The following is a 22377-nucleotide window of genomic DNA, read 5'->3' on the forward strand; positions in this document are numbered from 1 at the left end:
AATTAGTGCTAGATACACAAGATTAAATGATACCTGGGTTATAGTGCATCATACCTGTACTTACATGTAGGATTATAATCTAATGAGCATATCAAAGATATTTTGTTGTTCATTTTTTGAAAATATATCCGCTCAAATCTCCAACTATATAATTTATTAGTTTTAAAAAGCATTCTGACGAGTATTGGTTAATACTATGGAAGCCTATTGCAGCCATTTCATAATCTTCAATTCTCGCTGTGAGAAGTTGAGGGCGAGGGAGTGAGAGCACCAGAACTCAAGGTAACAAGGCAAGAATGCTAGGATCTCGCCTCCAGAACACAAGATTATTTTTATCTCGATTTCTTGCTTTCTCGCCCTTTACTTTTCGCTTTCTTGCCTTTGAAAATTCTTGCGTTGTCACTCCCTGGACTTCTTGCTCATGACTTATAGCTTTCTTGGGGACAGACTATGGTTATTTAAACTACGGCATAGTTTATCAAGCAAGCTCATTTCCTGCACCAATGAAGACGGGCATATGCTATGCTTCATACTTTTGAGGGAAATTTTGCTCCGAAAGCAGCATTACGGCCTACTCTTATTTCAAATACCAACTGTCAAGAGTTCCATTACATGCACGCCAATGTGTACATGTGACCTCGGTGAAGTAATGCTGGGAAATCTTGAGGTACATTCTTAGCCAATACCAAAACCTTCTGGTTAGTGAGCCACACCCTACTCACTGAGCCACCGTGGCTCCAAGTTTTAGGGGAAAGATCAGGGGAAGGGAATTTAAATTTTATATATTTTTTATATCAGCAAAGCTTGCATAGTGTATTCTAAATTGTAAGAAGAATAGATTTGAAGGAAAATACATTAAACATTATTGGAATAGATATATTGAAAGCATACATCAGAATAGATTTCAACATATAAAAACTGACTCTCTTCTGAAATATAGATTCCTAATTTAAAATATGATATCGTTGCGGTAGCTGCAAATTTAACCAAAACTTTTCAGTCCTATCTGTGTAATTTTCAGTATTGACAAGTGAAAAACAAATGCTAAATAATGCCTGGAACATTTTGAATGCTAACAGAATGGTATCTTTATAAACTAAAAAAATAGTTTCTAATAAAAAAAAACAACAACATATTTTCAGCAGGAAAGTACAAATAACGATATATGATGATAATTAATGTGATTTAATAAGTTGCAATATTAGTAGATTATTGTGGATTTCATAGATTTGTGTGGTAAATTGTGCTTTTGGTAGCAGTCAGTGAAAATGTGTATGAATTGAACTTCCGGGGCGAGAAAGAAGGAAGTTTAGAGTGTGAAAGCGAGAAGTAAAAGGTGTGGGAATGTGAGAATTTTCAAAGCCAATAAAGCTAGAAGTCAAGGACGAGAAAGCGCGAAGTCGAGGTAAGTATAATTTTAATTGTGTTCTTGGGGCAAGATCCTAGCATTCTCGCCCTGTTTCCTCATATTCTTGCTCCCTCGCCCTTGACGTCTCACTGCCTTGACTTCTCACTTACACGCTCTCAACTTCTCACAGCAATTATGAAATGGCCCCAATAGGCTTCGATCCACGGGTAACCCTAACCAATAAAGAAATGTAGCCCTTTTTTTTTTAACAGTTGTAAGTGGCAGCACTCTGAACTTGGATTATACGATGCTAAGATTTGAAAATGATGATATAATTTTTAATATAAATGAAATGAAATGGGGCTTAACAGTTAACATCCTACTTATCTGCACAAAGAAGATTATTGAAGATGGGCAGTGTTCTATATATAATTGTTTGGAATGATAACTACAGCTAAGTCCACTTACCGTAGTGTAAACAATCATTCACCACACTATATCCAAGGCTAAAATATTCCTAAAACATTATATATATCAACTATCTACATGATACCTATATCTACACACTGATACATATTATGTACTTATATCAGGGAACACCCTCACATTTCTATTTATAGAATCAATGGAATTCCTTAGGTCTTGACTTGATAAATTCTCAAGTCTGTATTCAGAAGTAGATTATTGAAAACAACTATATTCTTCTATTTTAAGATGTTTATTATCTTTACAATATGTTCTTATGTAAACACATTCTGTTTTTGCTTGTTACTATCCAAGTCTGACTATATGTCTTTAGTAATGAACTCCACTGAATATGATGTTTGTGCAAAAAATTGTCAAAGTAGCATGTGCCAACCAAAATTAAATTTTTGAGCTAGAGACCCCGAGAATCATTAATCTGTTTAAATTGTCAAAATCGGTTCAGAACTTTTATTTTTGTAGCTGGTTTTATATACCCATAGGTAAGCAGCGTTTACCAAAATTCTGTCAAAAACGGGCAAAAATGATAAAATAATATTTTGACTGACTGAATAACTTTGGTACAGGCTCAGATTGTACACATATGTGCTAGAGATACACATGTACTAAAATCTACCACAAATTTTTTTTTTTTACCTTTTATTTGGACAAAATTTAAAGGAAATCAGACATATTTCGTACAGAAAAGTAATAAAAATAACAATATTAAAGAAAATCATAAAAAAAAAATCATTAGATCTTGAAAATTGGTTTTCTGATTGTAGAATAATAAAATCAAACTAGGAAGTATGTTTTCTTTGACCAGTTATGAAATATGAAATAAAATATGAAACTTAATAAAAGGAAATGAATTGTAACAAACAAAAACCTGTTTCACTTACACTTTGTATGATATTGAATAACCTGCAATCTTTTATGAATGGCATTTATTAAACCACAATTTTCAGTTTTAATCATAACAATGTTTCATTTGCAAAAAATGAACAGGCACAAAAAAGTACAAAAAAAATGTAAATTTGGTTTTCTAGTTTTGTTAATATATACATATTGACATTTAATGTAGATAATTCTGATATGTTTTATATGATAAATGTACATTTTTATTATGAGGATCATGTCACTCGTGACTAAAACCGCTAAAATGGGTCTGTTCATGCCTACAGGCAACCTCTGGACAGAATTTTTTTTCTCCAAATGGTAATTCTGAAATTCTGACAAATTTTGAAATGAACACCATTTGAAAAATCCTCTAAAAGTTTCCCAAATAACACAACTTTCTGCATTTTAATCCAGTACCAACAACTGTGATCATGTCAGCCTTTAGGGTCTCATTAATGGATTTTTGCCCTACATTTGTTTATCCTGTGAAGCTCTTTAAATAATAATAAACCAAAAACTGATTTACTCTAGTGGGATTACTGATTAAAGAATATTTACTGGAGGTTTTTGTGTATTCTGTGGAATGTAAGGTGTTTCTGAAATGTCCATCAACCCTCTGTCTTCAGTTAAAAACATTAAGTATAATTGGTAAAAAAATTGAACTAAAAATCAAATTTTGTAAAAAGTATCTACACCTATTACTAGCTGGTGCCAAATCAAATGATACTCTAGTTAGACATGGATAAACTCTAACAAAATCTAAACATATGTTTATTCTGTATCCTTACTTGTTATTACATGCATTATGGGATAGGGATACTTACGTATCGAAATATATATTCCTTAATAGACCAAATAAATCCACAGAACAATTTGAAAAAAACTGGATTACAGGGATGAATTATTACAACACAGAATTATAACCACCATTTTTTTTATTGTCGTATTATATATATATATATAGAATAGCAAGCGCCAAATCTAACTAACATGGTATTTGAGTGCCAAGGTCCAGACATCTGTATTTTATACACAATAGACTACAGACAGATGTTCTTCATTCTCTTACTCGGTCTCTTGTTTTCGGTTAAAACCGAATCAACACATGCACAAATTTAATGGAGTCTAATATTATGTTTACATATTTAATTATATATTTACATAATGTTGATGAGATAATTTATTATATGTATATTGTATGTTTTGTTTCCTGCTATCTGGTAATGGAAGTGAAACTTAACTTTCCATACACTTGTTAGCCACTTGTTAATATTAATCATCACACACATTTCCTTATAGATTTCAAGAGATATTTCTGAGATAGTCGTGATCCTAAGTACAGAACCTTCGATTGATTAACATATCCAAACTACCAGAAAAAATTATATCTGTTGAGATACTTCAAGGGAAAACGTTTTTGACAATCAACAGACACAATGCAAATGCAAAAAACAAAAGAAACTGGAAATGTTTGATAAAGCTTGAATCCGATGAAATTTCCTACATGCGTATAGAGGTGTGTGTGTGGCTAAATGCCCTCCATTCCGAAAATGTGCTCCATCTTCTAAAAAAGTGCCCTTGAATTTCAACAGAATTACCTAAAATATGCAAGGATATGCCCAAATGACAACACTGTGCCCTCTCTTTCTGCTGCCCTTCCCTTGTTCCAGCCAAATCCAGAGATACTAAAAATCAATCACGCTCAATGTACGTACAGAATATATCCATTTTTCACTGTTGATGCAAGGGCCCCATGCAAGCTCAATCCGTCCCTGATTTCCACAGATGGCTTCCAGAATCGATTGCACAGGCGTAGTATATATTATTTAGAATCAATTAAATTGTCTTAGTTTTATTTATTTATCTAAATGAATTTAGGAAATCATTAACCATTACCAGAAACCCTATTTACATTTAATCTGTCACCGGTAACTTCCTTGGCCTGGCTTAAAGTAAGTGCGCACATTTAGATTGTCTCTCCTTCTTGGGGTTGTCGGTTTACTTTCAATTCTATCAATAAGTTCCTTTTGTATGTCACTAGGTGTAATGTTTGTAACCATAAATGCTCCCTATTAGTATTGTAACAATGAGCCTCTCCCTTACTTCCGGGAATTAAAAAACATGAATGAAAACGAACTGACGTAGTTTGTTATTCCTATATAGAACAAATTGGCGACGAGGATAAAGGAATTTAATGTCAAATCAAAGCTGGTGAGGTACTGTTATTTAAAGAGTAACAGTCTGAAAGTGCTTAGAAAAGCTGAATTCACCTGAAAATTAACTTTGTTGACTGAAACGTGGGAAAATTGTTGCCACTGTAAATTTACATTTCAAACATGTCTGCCGCTACATTTGGACACAGACGAATACCGTTTTGGAACAAACTGGTGTGAGTACACTGAAAGATTGGAACATTACTTTGCTGCTAACGACATAACAGATAACAGGAAGAAGAAATCTATATTTTTAAGTGTATGTGGTACTCAAACATACAGCTTAATTCGCAAAGTATCTGCCCCACAAAAGCCCAGTGAGAAAACTTTACTACAGTTATTTGACTTAGTTAGAAGACAGAAGCAGATTTAACTTTAGAGAGAGCCTTAGAAATTTCTATTGGTATGGAAACTGCTGATGAATTATTTCCTGGATCATCCAGCTCCAAAAGTACATCAGAAATTCACAAGGTTTTTAGACAGAGAAATTTCCATGGTGTCGAAAAGAAACCACAAGAGATGGAAAACAGTCAAGTTGAATGTTGGAGATGTGGTAAACCAAAGCACAGCGCTAATGTATGTAATTACCGAAATCAGCGATGTCATAATTGTAGAAGGTTGGGTCATTTAAGTAGAATGTGTACATATTCTAAAACAAAGAAAGAAGAATCGATACCAGTGAAAAAGAAGAATTCCAAAATAAGGTATATGGAAGAATCTGACATAGAACTAGAAGAAAGAGAAGATTTTCCATTATTTAGTATAAAGTCTGTAAGAAATGACACAGTAGAAGAAATAAAGATACCTGTAAAAATAGAGGGAAAGGATATTATTATGGAGTTAGATACTGGAGCATCAGTTTCATTACTTCCTGAAACTGTGTATCTAAAACATTTTAAAGATTTATCGTTAAAGCCATCTACTGTTGTGTTAAAAACTTATACAAATGAAAGATTGAAAGTTCTTGGTGAAATTTATGTAAATGTCCAGTACGAAAATCAACAGAAAAGTCTAATTTTATACGTTGTTCCTGGAAATGGACCTGTATTGTTTGGGAGAAATTGGATGGTTGATATTATGATAAATTGGAAGTCCATCAAACATGTAAATACTGAAGATATGATAACACCAATTTTAGACGAATTTAGTTCTTTTTTTAATGGTAAATTAGGTACTGTTAAAGGTGTAAAAGCTCATATTGAAATGAAAGACTCACGACCAACCTATTTTAACCCTAGACCTGTAGCTTATGCTATAAAAGAGATGCTTAGTGACAAATTAGATCGACTTGAGGAGATTGGTGTATTACAAAAAGTTAAGTATTCAGATTACGGAACACCCATAGTCCCAGTTTTGAAACCCAATAATACTGTCAGAATTTGCAGTGATTTCAAAGTTACCTTAAATCCTGAAGTTAGAATACCTGAGTATGTAACGCCAAAACCTGAAGACCTGTTTACCCAGTTAAACGGTGGAGAAAAGTTCACAAAATTGGATCTCTCACAGGCCTATCAACAAATTTTGTTGGATGATGAGTCTAGAAAATTGGTAACTATAAGTACACATAAAGGGCTATACGAATATACACGTCTACCATTTGGAGTGTCATCTTCACCAGCAATATTCCAAGAGGTAATGGATAAGATACTACAAGGTCTACCGGGTACAATTTGTTATATGGATGATATTACTATTACAGGACGAAACGATCAAGAACATATAGAAAATCTACGACAAGTTTTAAAACGCTTAGATGAATATGGATTGAAGTTAAACAGAGAAAAGTGTGTTTTCATGAAACATTCCATTAAATATTTAGGTTTTAAAATTGATGCTAATGGTCTAAGACCATCTACAGATAATTATGAATGCTCCTGAACCGGAAAACGTTGCGAAAGTACAGTCGTGGTTAGGTTTAATAAACTATTATCGGAAATTTTTACCTAATATGAGTACGATTGCAGCTCCACTTAATAAACTTTTAACTAAAAATGTACAGTTTGTTTGGAATGAAGATTGTGCCAAAGCATTTGAAGCTTTAAAAAATAATATTGCTTCAGACAATTTATTAGTTCACTTTGATCCTGAAAAAAGAATAATTTTAGCAACAGACGCTTCTCCATATGGAATTGGAGCAGTAATTTCGCATGAAGTTGATGGTGTAGAAAAACCAGTCGCTTTTGCATCACGTTCACTTACAGTAGCCGAAAGAAATTATTCTCAAATTGAAAGAGAGGCTTTAACTATAATTTTTGGTATACAGAGATTCCATCAATATTTGTATGGTTTACGATTTACATTATTAACAGATAATAAACCACTCTCACTGTTATTAAATCCTAAAAAGGGTATACCAGCTCTAGCTACATCACGTATCCAGAGGTGGGCTATTAAGTTATCAGCGTATCAGTATGATATAAAGTACAAAACAGCGAAGGAAAATGGTAATGCTGATGGATTATCAAGATTGCCATTGACAGAAAATTGTGAAGATCACAACGACCAATGGAGTCGAGAAGCTTATAATTTACATTGTGTTCAAATTAACACCTTACCTGTAACAGCAAATCAACTAAGTCAAGAGACCGCCCATGATAAATTGTTTTCCCGAATTCTTTATTTTACTAGACATGGTTGGCCAGATCAAAAAGAGATACCTGACGAATTACTGCCTTATTACAGAAAAAAGGACGAAATAACAATCGAGGAAGGATGTTTGTTATGGGGTATAAGGGTCATCGTTCCAGAAAAATTGAGATCAAAACTATTGGAAACATTACACGATGTCCATGTCAGAATAGTTAAAATGAAGTCTATCGCCAGAATGCATGTATGGTGGCCAAGCTTAGACGATGATATTGAACAGTTAGTTAGAGATTGTATTCCGTGTCAAGATGTTAAATCTACACCAATGGTCAGATCTTATCCATGGATTTGGCCAAGTCGAAATTTTGAAAGAATACATATTGATTTTGCTGGACCGTATTTAAACAAAATGTTTTTAATTGTGGTTGATGCTAGATCAAAGTGGCCAGAAGTATACATGATGTCATCTACTACAACTGAAGCTACTATTGATATCTTGCGACAATTATTTGCATCTTATGGTATTCCTGAACAGATAGTATCAGACAACGGACCACAATTTATTTCAGCTGAATTTAACCAGTTTACTAAACAGAATGGTATTAAACATATAAAGTCAGCACCGTATCATCCAAGCTCAAATGGTGAAGCTGAACGTTTTGTTAGAACTTTTAAAACAGCAATGAAAACACAACGACATGACAGAGGAACAATCGAAACAAAACATTTATAGATTTTTATTGTCCTACAGAACAACACCGCACTGTGTTACAAAGTTAACTCCTGCAGAACTGTTTATTGGTCGACAACTTAGAACTAGGTTAGACTTATTAAAGCCAAGTCTTACTTCTTCAATGATGAAACGAACATCGCCTAAAATAGATAAAACAAAAAGTCTTGAAGTCGGTTCTGTTGTATTGGTTAAAGATTACAGAAATCGAGAACTTAAATGGAAACGAGGTGTAATTGTTGAGAAACTTGGACCAGCAACTTACACTGTAGAAGTTGATAATCTTGTTTGGAAACGTCATAAAGATCAGTTAATAGACATTTCACTTCAAAGTACAAATCCAAATTTGTTTCAACAATCTGATCCAGAACATGTTCCAGATGATCTAACTACAAAGCTACATGTACCAATTGTACCACAACCAATTATAAATGAACGGTACAATGAAAATAATAATCCTGTACTGTCTACAAAAAATCCAGCACCTGTTCCAGCACTGTCACCTAAAGCAGCAATACAAACCCGTACCACTGAACGAGCTAGAAAGAAACCAGAAAGACTAATAGAGACAATTTAATTATGAACATTTAAAAGACATTTTAAATTGTGCGGGAAGAATTGTAATGTTATTGTAATTGTAATTATAAATGCTCCCTATTAGTATTGTAACAATGAGCCTCTCCCTTACTTCCGGGAATTAAAAAACATGAATGAAAACGAACTGACGTAGTTTGTTATTCCTATATAGAACACTAGGCATCTTCATTATTTTTTGTTCATTAAGTGAAAATGGGTTTATAAATTTGAGTATGCAGTCTTCATCTTTAGCAAAATTACGAAAATGACCAAAAGTCATTCTTTCCTAGGTTGATTCACTGAGTATATTTTTAACTACAAAATAATTAATGTGAAAGAAGATAACTTTCGCTAAAAAGGATGTGCACAAAATAATAAAATCGCTAAAAATGATGAGTAGGCTTTATCAAAGGGATGCAAAGCGCCACTTCTAAATATCCAATGCGCCAAGATCTAAACCAAAAGATAACAAGATATTTACTAAAAAATTTTGTTACTTATATGGCCAAATGACCTTTTACTCATGAGTATTTTGGTTCTCTTGAATTCACCAATTGGCCTGCCTCCATACATAAGGATAGGTTGCCAGGCAACGAAACATACGCCCACAGCAGCTAAGTCGTCCGGGCAGTCAATAAGAGTTGTCACATATTTTTTCTATTGTCGGTAATGAAACATTTATAATACACTAAAAGCTGATTAAGAGTAACAACTCATTAAGTTATTATCCGAAAATCATTAGAAATTGTTTGATTTTTAGTTCTGTTCAATGCTAAGATTTAGTATAGGAAACATTTAATACCATGCATTTAGCTGTTCAAGTTATCAAAATTCATTGCAAATCAATATACTTGTTCGTCTCAAGACCTTAAACTCTGTTTATCAATCGGATGATAACTTTGGTCTCTAGAGCATCCACAAGATTTTTCAAAGTGATCAAGGGTGATAACTCTGGTAGTAATTATCTGAAATCATTGAAAATCACTGGGATTCTTCGTCTCACGACCTTAAACACCGTGTATAAATTTAAAGTCAATCGGATATTAACTTTAGCCTGTAGAGCATCCACAAGATATTTCAAAGTGATCAAGGGCCATAACTCTGGCAGTAATTATCGGATATCAATATGATTCTTCGTCTCATGACCTTAAACACTGTGTATAAATTTAAAGTCAATCGGATATTAACTGTAGCCTCTAGAGCGTCCACAAAATTTTTCAATGTGATCAAGGGCCATAACTCTGGCAGTAATTATCGTAAATTGCTGAAAATCAATAGGCTTCTTCGTATCATGACCATAAATACTGTGGATAAATTTAAAGTCAATTTGATATTAACTTTAGCCTCTAGAGCGTCCACAAGCAATTGTGGATGCCGGACCGCCAGACGGACGGATGGACGGGGGCAATGACCTTATACAACCACATTTCAAGGTGGCCGTATAAAAATCGAGGAAGCTGCACTTGATCTGTAACAAGATTTTGGCTGAATAATAACTTGCAACATTGAATAAAATTGGTTATTAGTCATCCTAATATTTTATTTACATGTATTATGTACATATAGAATGATATCTTATTATCTGAAAAAAAACAGAATAACAGACAAGGCCTACATGTACATGTATACATGTATAAGTTCTTTCCTGAGGATACAGAAAAAAGTAAAAAAAATATATGGAAATGAACAAGTGATATAGATATGCGATAGTCAGTTAATATAACAACCAACAGTGCTTTAGAAACAGTTCATCAGTATTAACACACTCTATAAATGACAATATTTTTATTATACAACAATATGTAAAAAGAAAATTAAAATCTTTTAGAAGGGTGACCCACCATAAATAAATATCTCCAAATATCTTGACAATTACACCACAATATTTATATATACACCAAGCCTTAGATCAGTTTCGCACATTTATAGTCACTAAATAAACGGTCATATTGTACTTCGTTCATTCTCCACTAAACTGAGCTAATTGGAATACCAATGTGTACAAAAGTGAACTTCAACATGTAACTTAAAATACGTTTTATTTCAAAAGAAAATATATCTTGGAACAAAAAACTGAAGGGGCTTCCAAATATCTCGTCCGAGGAGAAACTTGTGTCAACTTGTCTCGACCCACCTGAAACCGTACGTGCAACAGATACGTTACACAAACAAATAAATGTTACCTGAAATACAATTAATTTTAATCAACGAAGAACCCAGGTATTTATCTTTAATGTGACGTAATACCATAATGTATCATTTAGATCAAGACACTGGTAGAAAAATAGTTTTTCTCAAATAATGCATGGTGGTTTCCTTATGTTTGAAATTAAATAATGTTGACAAATTTGGGTCTTTAGTGTGAAATATAAGATGGACAATCAAACAGGGTAAGAGCATGATGATCGTTGTATCGAATAAAGGCTACTATTAATATGGGATTCATCGAGCGATCTTGTATAAATGACGAATTTCCATTTAAAATTTAGTATCACTTGTTTTAGCAGTAACGTTTCTATTGCAAATAATTTGATTTTTCAGAGGATACCACAAAACTAAAAAATAATCATTTTAACTTTGCTAAAAACAAAAAAAAAAACAATTTCTGACACATTAACATAAAATAGTGCATATATATATGTATCTCAAACTTTAGGGTAACATATCTGTTTCGTTAAGGGCATTTAAATCCGCGACCGATAACTGATAATATCGCTTAAATCTTCCAACAGGAAGAAGTTCGTCGATGATTCGGATGATATTTGATAATGGAATTAACAATTCGTCTGGTCTTTCCGGTCATCGCAAGGTAAGTTGACCTTTAGAATAATGTTTGATCATAAATGTGACGAAAGCTTCAGCTGTGTCCGCTTTCTCCATCTCCGGAACTCTACCAACATACCAATCCCCGTCATAAACTGCAGCTATAAAGGTGTCTTCTTTTACATTAGATTGATCATTAGCAACAGACGATGGCGGACCATGTAGCAGATGACATAGCATCGGCAGCCGATGACGAAGAATCAGCAGCTGATTTAATAATTCCGTTTTTATTGATTATTTACTAAATGTGGAAATATGTAAATATTATTATGTTGTATTTGATATATTTATAGTAACGCTATGGCGTTGCATGTAATCTATCATAAATAAAAATGGCCTGAGTATGTTCAGTAAGAACAGAAAGCGCTAGCCGTTAAATTAGTATTTTGGTGTCTTTCTTTAATTTAGTTTATATATCAATTATATATCAATGTAATAAGAACCTTACTGATACAGCTCGGCAGAATTTTCAGTGATTTTTGCCCATCAAACTGGCTTAAAAGTAGGTTTGACAGATACGTTACCACCATAAAACAGATACGTTACTTAACATTGCTCTAATGTAGCACTTCATTTGATTAAATTATTTGGTTTTTCACCTTAAAAATCGTAAATTAAGTTGTTGATAGTAGGAAACGATGTAAACAAATTTGTAAAACACAGAAAATGTAGTATTACTAACCCAAAACTGTCCTGATTTCAATATCTGAATTTATATTGTCTTTAACGTCGTTCGTCAAGTCTAAGATGGTGGCTTCAAGGTCTAAAGGACACGTTGTCGCCAGATTCTCGTTTTATATCACGTTATTTAAGCGGGCAGTGGCATTAGATTTCAATTTTACTCATAACGGTAACATATCTATTTATCACGTATCTGTTGTTCGTAACTATACCATCACTTGAGAAGTATATTTTATTGTCTATAGTTTTCTTTCACTGTCGTACAAATCATAGCTGCCACCTATATAGTAATGAAAACCATGAATCATCTCGTACGAGGCTTTCATTACAAAAACTAAGAAAAGTATGATCACGCAACTGTTGAAAACCGAACGCACTTTTTAACTTTTCGTCTGTGCGATGTATATAGCAGAGATCCTAATTAATTCAGGTATTTATTATAAATGATTAATCACAATGCCACAATCGGTTATTCTGGGAGCATTCTTACCTCCCCAAACCCTATACTACAAAATTTAACCACTCCAAATATATGGTCACGTATCTGTTGCGAAATTTGCGACAAGGTTTTAACAGATAAAATTTAAATTCCAAGAATAAGGGGGGTGTAAAATGGATTTTATTTGAAACAATGGAGCTATATGCCATGGAAAATATAAAAAAATGACAACTTTTGATGCGATAACTTTTATTAACAGAACAAACATTACAGAGAAAGCAAAGAGCGACAAGTAAAATATGGTAAAAATGGCCTGTTGAAGAGCCGGATTATGAAAATTGCCTCATGTAAGGACGGTAATACATGTTGGTGTGATCAAATATAGACTAATAACTTCATGTTAGAATTAAAAATCGGTATCCAAATAGATATTTGTTTTCTAAAATGTACGGGCGACAATGTATAACATATTTGGTTCAGGTTAGTGGAGAATGAACAACTTAATAAGCTATGACCATTTAACCATCCATAAATAATACACTGAAAGATGGTTACGAGTGTCGGCCATAATATCTGGGCACTTGTGAGCAGGGCTCACACTGGCTTTCAATTTTTTTTCGCCAAAATGGATGATAATTTTTATATAAAAAAATGTTCATATTTTTTTTCCGCCAACTGGAAATTTTATCTGCCAAAAATGTGTGATAAAAAAGACAACATCCAACGAATTTATATCTCAGCTAGGCTTATTAACATTCTAAAACAATTACCGATATATACAATACAATATACAACAACTTTGGATTTAAGAAGATCTTTTTTTTTTGGTGGGGGGGGAGAATTTAGTCTATTTGAACACCGTACTGCACAATATATTTTCAGTAAATTTATGTGTTGCGTGTACAATAGGCCTATAGTTATTTCCAGGTACCGTAAAGGTATCAGAATCTGAATGACTGATAGAACGATATAAATTTTGGTTTTATTTGTAAGAGATGTTTACAATTATACCCGTCGTTCACCTTTAGAGCATTTTTGCGACGGTAATATGATACATATGGCGAAATGGTTTCTCGCTCAAGAATCGTCTCTATTCAACTCTTTCTTACGTTTTCGACCAGGTGATGATATAATTTGAACTAATGATATCCGATCGGCATGCTTGTATATGCCGTATATGAAGCCACAGTTCAACTATCAAAATATTTAATTCTCTTCGAAAGGATCTGTCGGCCATTTTGATTACATGTATTACCATTTTTTTTAAGACGAAACGAAACATCAAATAATCACCGCTTGGTTTAATCATTAGGAGTAAATAATGACTTGCGATAGACTTTATATACATCATGGCAATTATCAATCAACTAATCATTAATCCAAGACAACTGATTAGTAATTGACGCGCAATCCGGATTATCAGCCAATTGTTTAATTTATAGTTTTCATCCAAGTGATTGACACTCGATCAATTAATGGTTAATCCAGCTAGGATAAATACGATTATAATTTTAAGATTTTTTTTCCGCCAGTTCTCAAAAAGAATCGCCAGTACCACAAAACGTTATCGCCAAAATTATCGCCAAAATCAAATTTTAATCGCCACTTTCATATTTTTATCGCAAATTGCGACTTTGGCGACCGACAGCGTGAGCCCTGCTTGTGAGTAAAAAAATAGGTTACATGCCCTTGTTTTGAAATTAGTCTCACTTAACCAGTCTACCAATCATTCTACGTCTGATTTACAGGCCGGGATAATCAAGACTACTTTTAAGAAACATAACAGAAAGCTGGAACATGAAATTGAATTTAGAAACACGCATGTTAGGCAACTCAACAATTGTTTTAAAAACCTTGTAAAAGTAAAATGAAACTACTACTAGTATCATGTTCTTGCCTAACCCGAGTGTTTCAGAATTATTATTTATACTAAACCAAAAGATGCGGCTCCTAACGGTACAGTTAATGATAAAGCAATTTAAAAAATAAAACAAATGTAATTTCTAAAGCTGCCATAATAACCAAAAAGCTAAATATTACTGCTGTTCAGAATCGTCAACAATAGATTTTTTACGGCTGTAATAGTTGATAGATGTGTAGAGAATTGCACGTGCGATGGCTATTTATAGTCTCATAGACTCTAGCACTGAGTATTATCATACTGCGCAGTTAGCGAAAAATCAGTTCGAGACAAGCCACTGAATCGTGCACATTTGCCGTGCCGAGTCCAACTTTCTGTAGGGAAAATTTTCACTGCACGGGTCATCCTACTTTTAGTAGCCTATTATTTATAAATTGATGGATTGATTTGAATATTAAGCAGGTGCAGTGTTTGTCATAATATGATTAATTATATAATTAGTGATACTTGGTTATACAGTATACTTACTTCACCAAATTAACATGAATGTAAACTTGCTCAATTAACATAAGCTTTTCATCATCCAACCACCCCTGTTCCCAGTATAATGTTCATATACATGTATAATGAATATAATATGCATTTTTGATCTTCTAAAATGTTTAAGAATAGGAATAGTATACAATAAATTAATGTATACATTAAAATTAACATGTTCATCTGCATAGACAATTTTGATTAGCTTGTTATGAGCCTAATTATTGTCTTTTATTCAAAGATAGCCCCACAAAATGTGAAAATACACCCACACAGCAGTTTATCTTCAAGAGTAACTTTGATGCTGACCTAATTTGATAATAATGCCTTCATGATATCTGATCTCTATGGTGTTAACAAGCTTGAAAAATTGTTAACAACTGTTGCCTCTATGGCTGAATATTGATAAGGTTCATCCTCATGACGCCCAATACATCACACCAAATTTAAACAAATGAAATGAAAGCTGTAACCTCTACCATGTTTACAAAGTTAACAGCAAAGGGGCCATTTCTTTGGAACAGAAAGTGGGGAAACGCTGAATATTGTTATGCATCCTCTCATGATCCCAATGCTACACGAACTTGAAAAGAATCTGTTAAAAACTGTGCTTCTATCGTGTTCATAAGGACAGATGACTTAATATGTCCACACTGAAATGTGGGTGCATAAAAACTGAATTATAAACGTAAACATTGATCTGAATGGGTAACTGTGGATGGAAGTGTTCAAAAGGATTTGATGTAGATGTGTATGAGTGTAATGGACTTAACTTTTATGCACTTACCTCCAGACATACTTCTTCTGATAACAACCAATCACGAAGAAATAAAACAATGTCTGCTGGTATTGAGTCTAATAGGAGTTGTCTGTCTCTGGAACCTTCTAAAGCTCTTTTTAAATCATATAATAAATAACAGACCTTGGCTCTTCCTAGTGGTCTCGCTTTTCGAAAGGCCATAGCATGATCAGCATGATCACTAGCATCAGTGCGAAATTCGAAATCGGTGCCTGAAATCAAGTGAAATGTGATGGGTAGAAATTCACCAAAGCAGTGATACAAGTAGAGTATGTCCACATTCTTCCTTATCTGTAGAAGGCATGCAGTCACAGGATCACAGAAAAATAGCCACACAAAATGTGGAAGTATGCCTACAATAGCAGCTATGTTGACACTGACCAAAATTTAGATAGAATCCTTTATGCCTTCAATAATCTGATCTATCAGGTTCACAAACTTTTCAATTCCTTTGCAGAGGAATAGTTAATGATCTACAGGGGCAGATCATGGGACGTGTAAGGGAAGCACATTGTCAGCACGGAACTGTTCAGAATTGCAGTAGAGTGACACAGAATTGAGTCCTGTGAAAGTTCTGTCATAGGGCCCATGGTTCAGTCAGTCCTGACAACTGAGAGAGTGTGAGTAGAACTGTGATGTAAATAAACACAACAAATATGTTTCAGCTGTTGTGGTTGGTTGACGTCCCTGATATAAAATACAATTGATCAGTGGTTGTAATATTTTATTTTTCGGTTGATGTATGCGCTGTAGCATTAAATTCCTTTTTTACTCATGGTGTCACTATTAGTGGGATTCAGAGAATTTAATTACAGAACATTCAATCAAGTATCCTATCTAATACATATACCGGTACCTTTAATTTGAACAACAAATTTATACATAACAACAGATTATTTTCTGCAAGATTTTGCCGAGGAAGACAATTTTAAAAGCAAAACTAGTACCAGTATATAAAATCCTTTCTATGTTTTTTTTTATAAGATGGATATATTTGCTTATGAACCCAATGCTATGACCACAAGAATACCCAAATTTTATCAGCAATGCTGGAGATTCCAGAATTGGGTGTTTACGCCCATGTTTGAGACAACGTTTAAGCAATTAAATAATATCAAAGTATTATTCATATTCTCACCAGCAAAAATACTGGTGCATGTAAGCATCTTAATCTTCATAACTACATCATTATCCATCCATATACCACCATAAAAAGAACCCATTTAAAAAAATCCAACATACATGTATGCGTGATGACTAGCATTTCCAATGATGTCTGTACAACAGTACAAGCTACCTGTACACGTTAGTCTACAGGTATATTATAGTAAAACATGAACATATAAATAATAATCAAGGTAACAGGTGTTGTTATAATGACATATATACATGTAGGTAACAAAACCTATACTTACTAGAAATAATGCCATCCATCTGATGTAATGCTGCTGCTAAAACACTACTTGCTCCAAACTGATCTGTTAATTCATAATGAGCAGGTTCAACCATTTTTTTTAATGCAAACAGTTTCACACATTAGGATTGTCTTCTGAATAAGACTTTAAAAAGATAGTCTGATTTTTTCAAAAAATTTTAAACGGAATCCTCAATGATTTCTTATGTTAAAGAATTAGTTTTAAAGTTTGAATATTGTTTCCTTTATAAAATGTTTTAGCACTAAAACTTTAAGTGATGCGGGGATGAAACTATACAATTTGCACTATATTTATATCTGTATTACAGCTTCTATCCCATTCTAAATGAAAACTGGAAATATACAGAAACAGAATATATTGCAGTAGTTTGGTCAATTGCTGTTTCAAAATCTATCCAAAAAATAACAAAAATTATAGGTATGTATGTCTTGATGGTATATTTAAAAAGTTAACATAGTTAACAATTTTAGCTAAATGATAACAGGTTTAATAAATTGCAAATGAAATGTTCATTTACTATTATATTGAATGTAAATGAGTTCGACTACATCTTGAACAACCCTAGCTTCATCTAGTTGTGATCATGAACAACTGATTCTGGTCATGAAAGGTTGATTCTGGTGAAGAAAAGAGCAGCAAATGGTCATTAGAGTTATTAGACCCTGTATAGCGCTAGCACAAGATAACAAATCCTTGATTTTTAAATGTAACCCATGGACCAGATACTGACATGCAATGTAACATTATTTATTTTATTTACATAACAATAAATCATCTATTTCACCAAAGTAATATTAAACTAGAACTGCGAAGCAGTAATGACGGGTTTCACCGGTGCCACGTTCCCCTTGAACTTATGTCACTTCCGGTGCCACGTTATCTGTGAACTTATGTCAGACGCAGAATCAACCAAATCTAGCAATATCAATTGCATCTATTCACTTGTTACCATGTGTTACATATGTCAAAAAAGTGATCCTGACAAAATTTGTTACTAACTTACCAAAGTAGTTTTTGAGATATGCTCAAATGGAAAAATAATAATAATAATAATAACTAGAACTGCGAAGCAGTAATGACGGGTCTCACCGGTGCCACGTTACCCTTGAACTTATGTCACTTCCGGTGCACGTTATCCGTGAACTTATGTCACTTCCAGTATCAATGAAACCCTTAAACAGATTTCCACATAAGCATTGCATAAACAGACGCAGAATCAACCAAATCTAGCAATATCAATTGCATCTATACATTTGTTACCATGTGTTACATATGTCAAAAAAGTGATCCTGACAAAATTTATTACTAACTTACCGATAAGTTAGCTAACTTTCTAATGGGAAATTAAAGTGGGGAAAAAAATCTATAAAAAATCCTGACAAAATTGGTTATTTCTCGACAAGGGAAGATACTAGAAGCCATTTTTGGACATCTATATGATCGTATTTATCAAATTTATATGTCCATTGGAATCAAATATCAAAATTGTTAAACGAATAATAAATATAACTCACTTCAAAAAAATATTTGTTTTGAAAGATAAAAATACAGTTTTTGCCGAAATGACATTACTTCCGGTGATAATGAAAATGTTAAATTAGTTCTATGAAATCATAAATGGCATAAGGCATCACATGGTGAAAATTTTATGAAAATCGAATATTAATTTGCACTTTTATAAATGAAATGAAATGAAATGAAATGGAGTTTAACGTCCTACTGTTCTGCTCCTAAGCTGGGCTAATGAAGACGGGCATACGCCATACAGTGTGCTATGAGGGAAATTTTGCCCGGACAGCGGCACTACGGCCTACTCTTATATCGAATTCCAACTGCCAAGGGATCTTTTACGTGCACGCCAATGTGTACACGGGACCTTGGTTTTTCGTCCCATCCGAACGACTAGACAGCTTTCCTTGTCCGCCCCTCCGTCCTGCATCACTGACAAGGGAGAATCATGCCAGAAAATCTGGATGAACTTTCTCGGCCAATGCAGGGATTGAACACCTGCACTTTTATAGACAAAAAACCTTGAAAAATGACTTGAAGAAAATCCTCTATTTTCTGCAATCATACAACTTAGAAACGTTTTTGTGGTATCTGTATGATCGTATGGGTTAATTCTATTTGTTGATTGGAATCAAATATCATAATGTTAAAAACATTACAGATCTGACTCATTTAAATAAAATATCTGGTTTGAAGGCTGAAAAAACACTTTTTGACCAAATGATGTCATTTCCGGTGATAGTAAAAATGTTAATTTGGCTTGACCTAGTCCAAATTGGCATTAGGCATCAAATGATAAAAACAAATTGAAAATCGAATGATAATTAACTCTTTTACAGGCAAAATAATGTGAAAAATGACATATGCAAACTTGCCTATTTCTCGGCAACTGCGCATATTACAAATTAATTTTCACATACATTCTCTTCATATGGATTATTGCTACGACATTTGTGCCTAATATAAGCGAAGATTCGTCGAAAATCAAAAATCTGAAGTACCGTAGCTATTTGCCCTGTCTCCAGCTAACTCAAAATGTTCCAAATGTTAAAATCTGTCGATTATTGTAAATATTACGGCGACATTTAAAAAAACGACAACTTTGGCTTTTTCGGACATTTCGCATTGTCACAGAATGTTCGAAATAGGTTTAATCTCTAAGTCATGCTGACTTTCCTGTAAAACCAAAGATATCGTACAGATCCGCCAAGTAGTTTCTGAGATATTCTCAAGTGGAAAATAAAACAGTCAACGTGTTGGATGGTTGTTTTTTTGGTAAAAACAATCATCACTAGAACTGCGACGCAGTAATGACGGGTTTCACCGGTGCCCCGTTACCCTTAAACATATGTCACTTCCGGTACCGATGAAACCATTAAACAGGTTTTCACATAAGCATTGCACACATCAAATAAAATGTACGCAGAATCAACCAATTACAGCAATATCAATTCATTGTATACATTTGTTACATGTAAGTGATACTGACAAAATTACATTACTTCCGGTGATAATGAAAATGTTAAATTAGTTTTATGAAATCAGAAATGGCATAAGGCATCACGTGGAATAATTTTTATGTAAATTGAATAATAATTGCCACTTTTATAGACCAAAAACATTGAAAAGGGACTTGTAGAAAATCGTCTATTTCTCTGTAACCGTACAAGTTAGAAATCATTTTTGGGTATCTGTATGATCGTATGGGTTCAATCTATTTGTTGATTGGAATCAAATATCATAATTTTAAAAACATTACAAATTAGACTCATTTGAATAAAATATCTGTTTTGAAGGCTAAAAATACAGTTTTTGCCAAAATGACATTACTTCCGGTGACAGTAAAAGTGTTAACTTACTTGTATGAAATCGTAAATGGCATTAGGTATCAGACGGGGAAAATTTTATGAAAATCGAATAATAATTGACACTTTTATGGACCAAAAACCTTGAAAAGTTACCTGTTCAAAATCGTCTATTTCTCTGCAACTGAACAAGTTAGAAACCATTTTGTGATACCTATATGATCATATGAGTTCATTCTATTGGTTGATTGGAATCAAATATCAAAATTTTAAACAAATAACAAATACGACTCATTTGAATAAAATACTGGTTTTGAAGGCTATAAATACAATTTTTGCCCAAATTACGTCATTTCCAGTGACATTGGAAATGTTAAATTGGTTTGACCTTGTTAAAATTGACATTACGCATCAAATGGTGTCACTTTTATGAAAATCGAATAATAATTGACTCTTTTACAGGCAAACTAGCTTAATAACCCGGGCGCCCAGTGAGATTTAATCAAAATATTGAGTCCAAAAGGTTTGAGGTCTACAACACAGAGTTTACCCCTAGATCATTTTGGAAAGCCAAGTCTTAAGTTTTGTAACCTGTGCATATACCTGGGTGCGCTCCCCCTAGCCCTCCCATATTTAATGGGAGTTAAAATTCAATGTCCATCTACAATTTTTTTGCAAGCGTTTCACACTTAACACTAAGAAACAGAATGCATGACTTAAGAGCATACAATGTTGTGCTAATGCTACTTAAGCGCTTAATTAATTAGCACTAATTAGTGACCGTAATTAAAATTTAGAGTCCATAACTGAAACAAAGCCTAAAAGGTAGCTAACCAAGTCATGAAACCAAAAATATCACTTAAGAGCGACAAAAGTTGAACAAACCTTGCTTAAGATTCGTTCAAAGGTCAAAGGTCACTAACGAATGACCGTAATTAAAATTTAGAGTCCATAACTGAAACAAAGCCTAAAAGCTAGCTAACCAAGTCAGGAAACCAAAACTATCACTTAAGAGTGACAAAAGTTGAACAAACCTTGCTTAAGAGTGGTTCAAAGGTGTCAAAGGTCAAATTTTAGATCACACAATGACGTTTGAGTGGATTTGATTAAATTGTCTTGTCCGGAATTATTTTTCTTTCTAACACCATTTCTATGAGTTTCACTGCACAAAATGACTGCTTAAGAGCATGGAATGCTGTACTAATGCTACTTAAGAGCTAATTAATTAGCACTAATTTGTGACCATAATTAAAATTTAGAGTCTATAGCTGAAACAAAGCCTAAAAGCTAGCTAACGAAGTCAGGAAGCCAACAATATCACTTAAGAGCGACAAAAGTTAAACAAACTTGGCGTAAGACTGGTGACAAAGGTCATATTTTGGGCCACATTATGACCAATCAAATTGCTGATCCTAAACATAAAATGCGCATCTTCGAACTCCATCAAGCCATTCACATAATCAACACCTACACCAAGTTTAAAAATTCTACCTCAATTAGAAGAGGAGTTATTGTGTCCAAAATGGCTTGATGAACAGAGAGACGAACAGGCCCATTTTAATAGTTCCCTGCTTTCTTCGAAAGGCGGATGACAATAATGTTGATGTCAGCAATAATTATGCACTTGAAAGTATGGCAAAGTTATAAGTACAACAAGGAATTTTAAAATTGA

General features: G+C 33.5%; 1 long non-coding RNA gene across 2 annotated transcripts in view; it reads right to left on the minus strand.

Annotated features, from left to right (window-relative positions):
- Positions 1-22377, minus strand: part of LOC126825462 (uncharacterized) — an 82586-nt gene that overhangs the window by 17960 nt on the left and 42249 nt on the right. Inside the window, exons 2-4 of one of the 2 annotated variants that reach the window (XR_007681985.2) lie at positions 17371-17722; positions 15944-16167; positions 8274-8382 (exon numbers count right to left, since the gene is read on the minus strand). This is a non-coding gene — a long non-coding RNA (uncharacterized LOC126825462). Of the gene's footprint in view, positions 1-8273; positions 8383-15943; positions 16168-17370; positions 17723-22377 lie in introns of those variants that run through there. The other variant, XR_007681987.2, reaches the window with a different exon arrangement.

This window comes from Patella vulgata, chromosome 6 (genome assembly GCF_932274485.2).
Source record: "Patella vulgata chromosome 6, xgPatVulg1.2, whole genome shotgun sequence".
NCBI classification, from domain to species: domain Eukaryota; kingdom Metazoa; phylum Mollusca; class Gastropoda; family Patellidae; genus Patella; species Patella vulgata.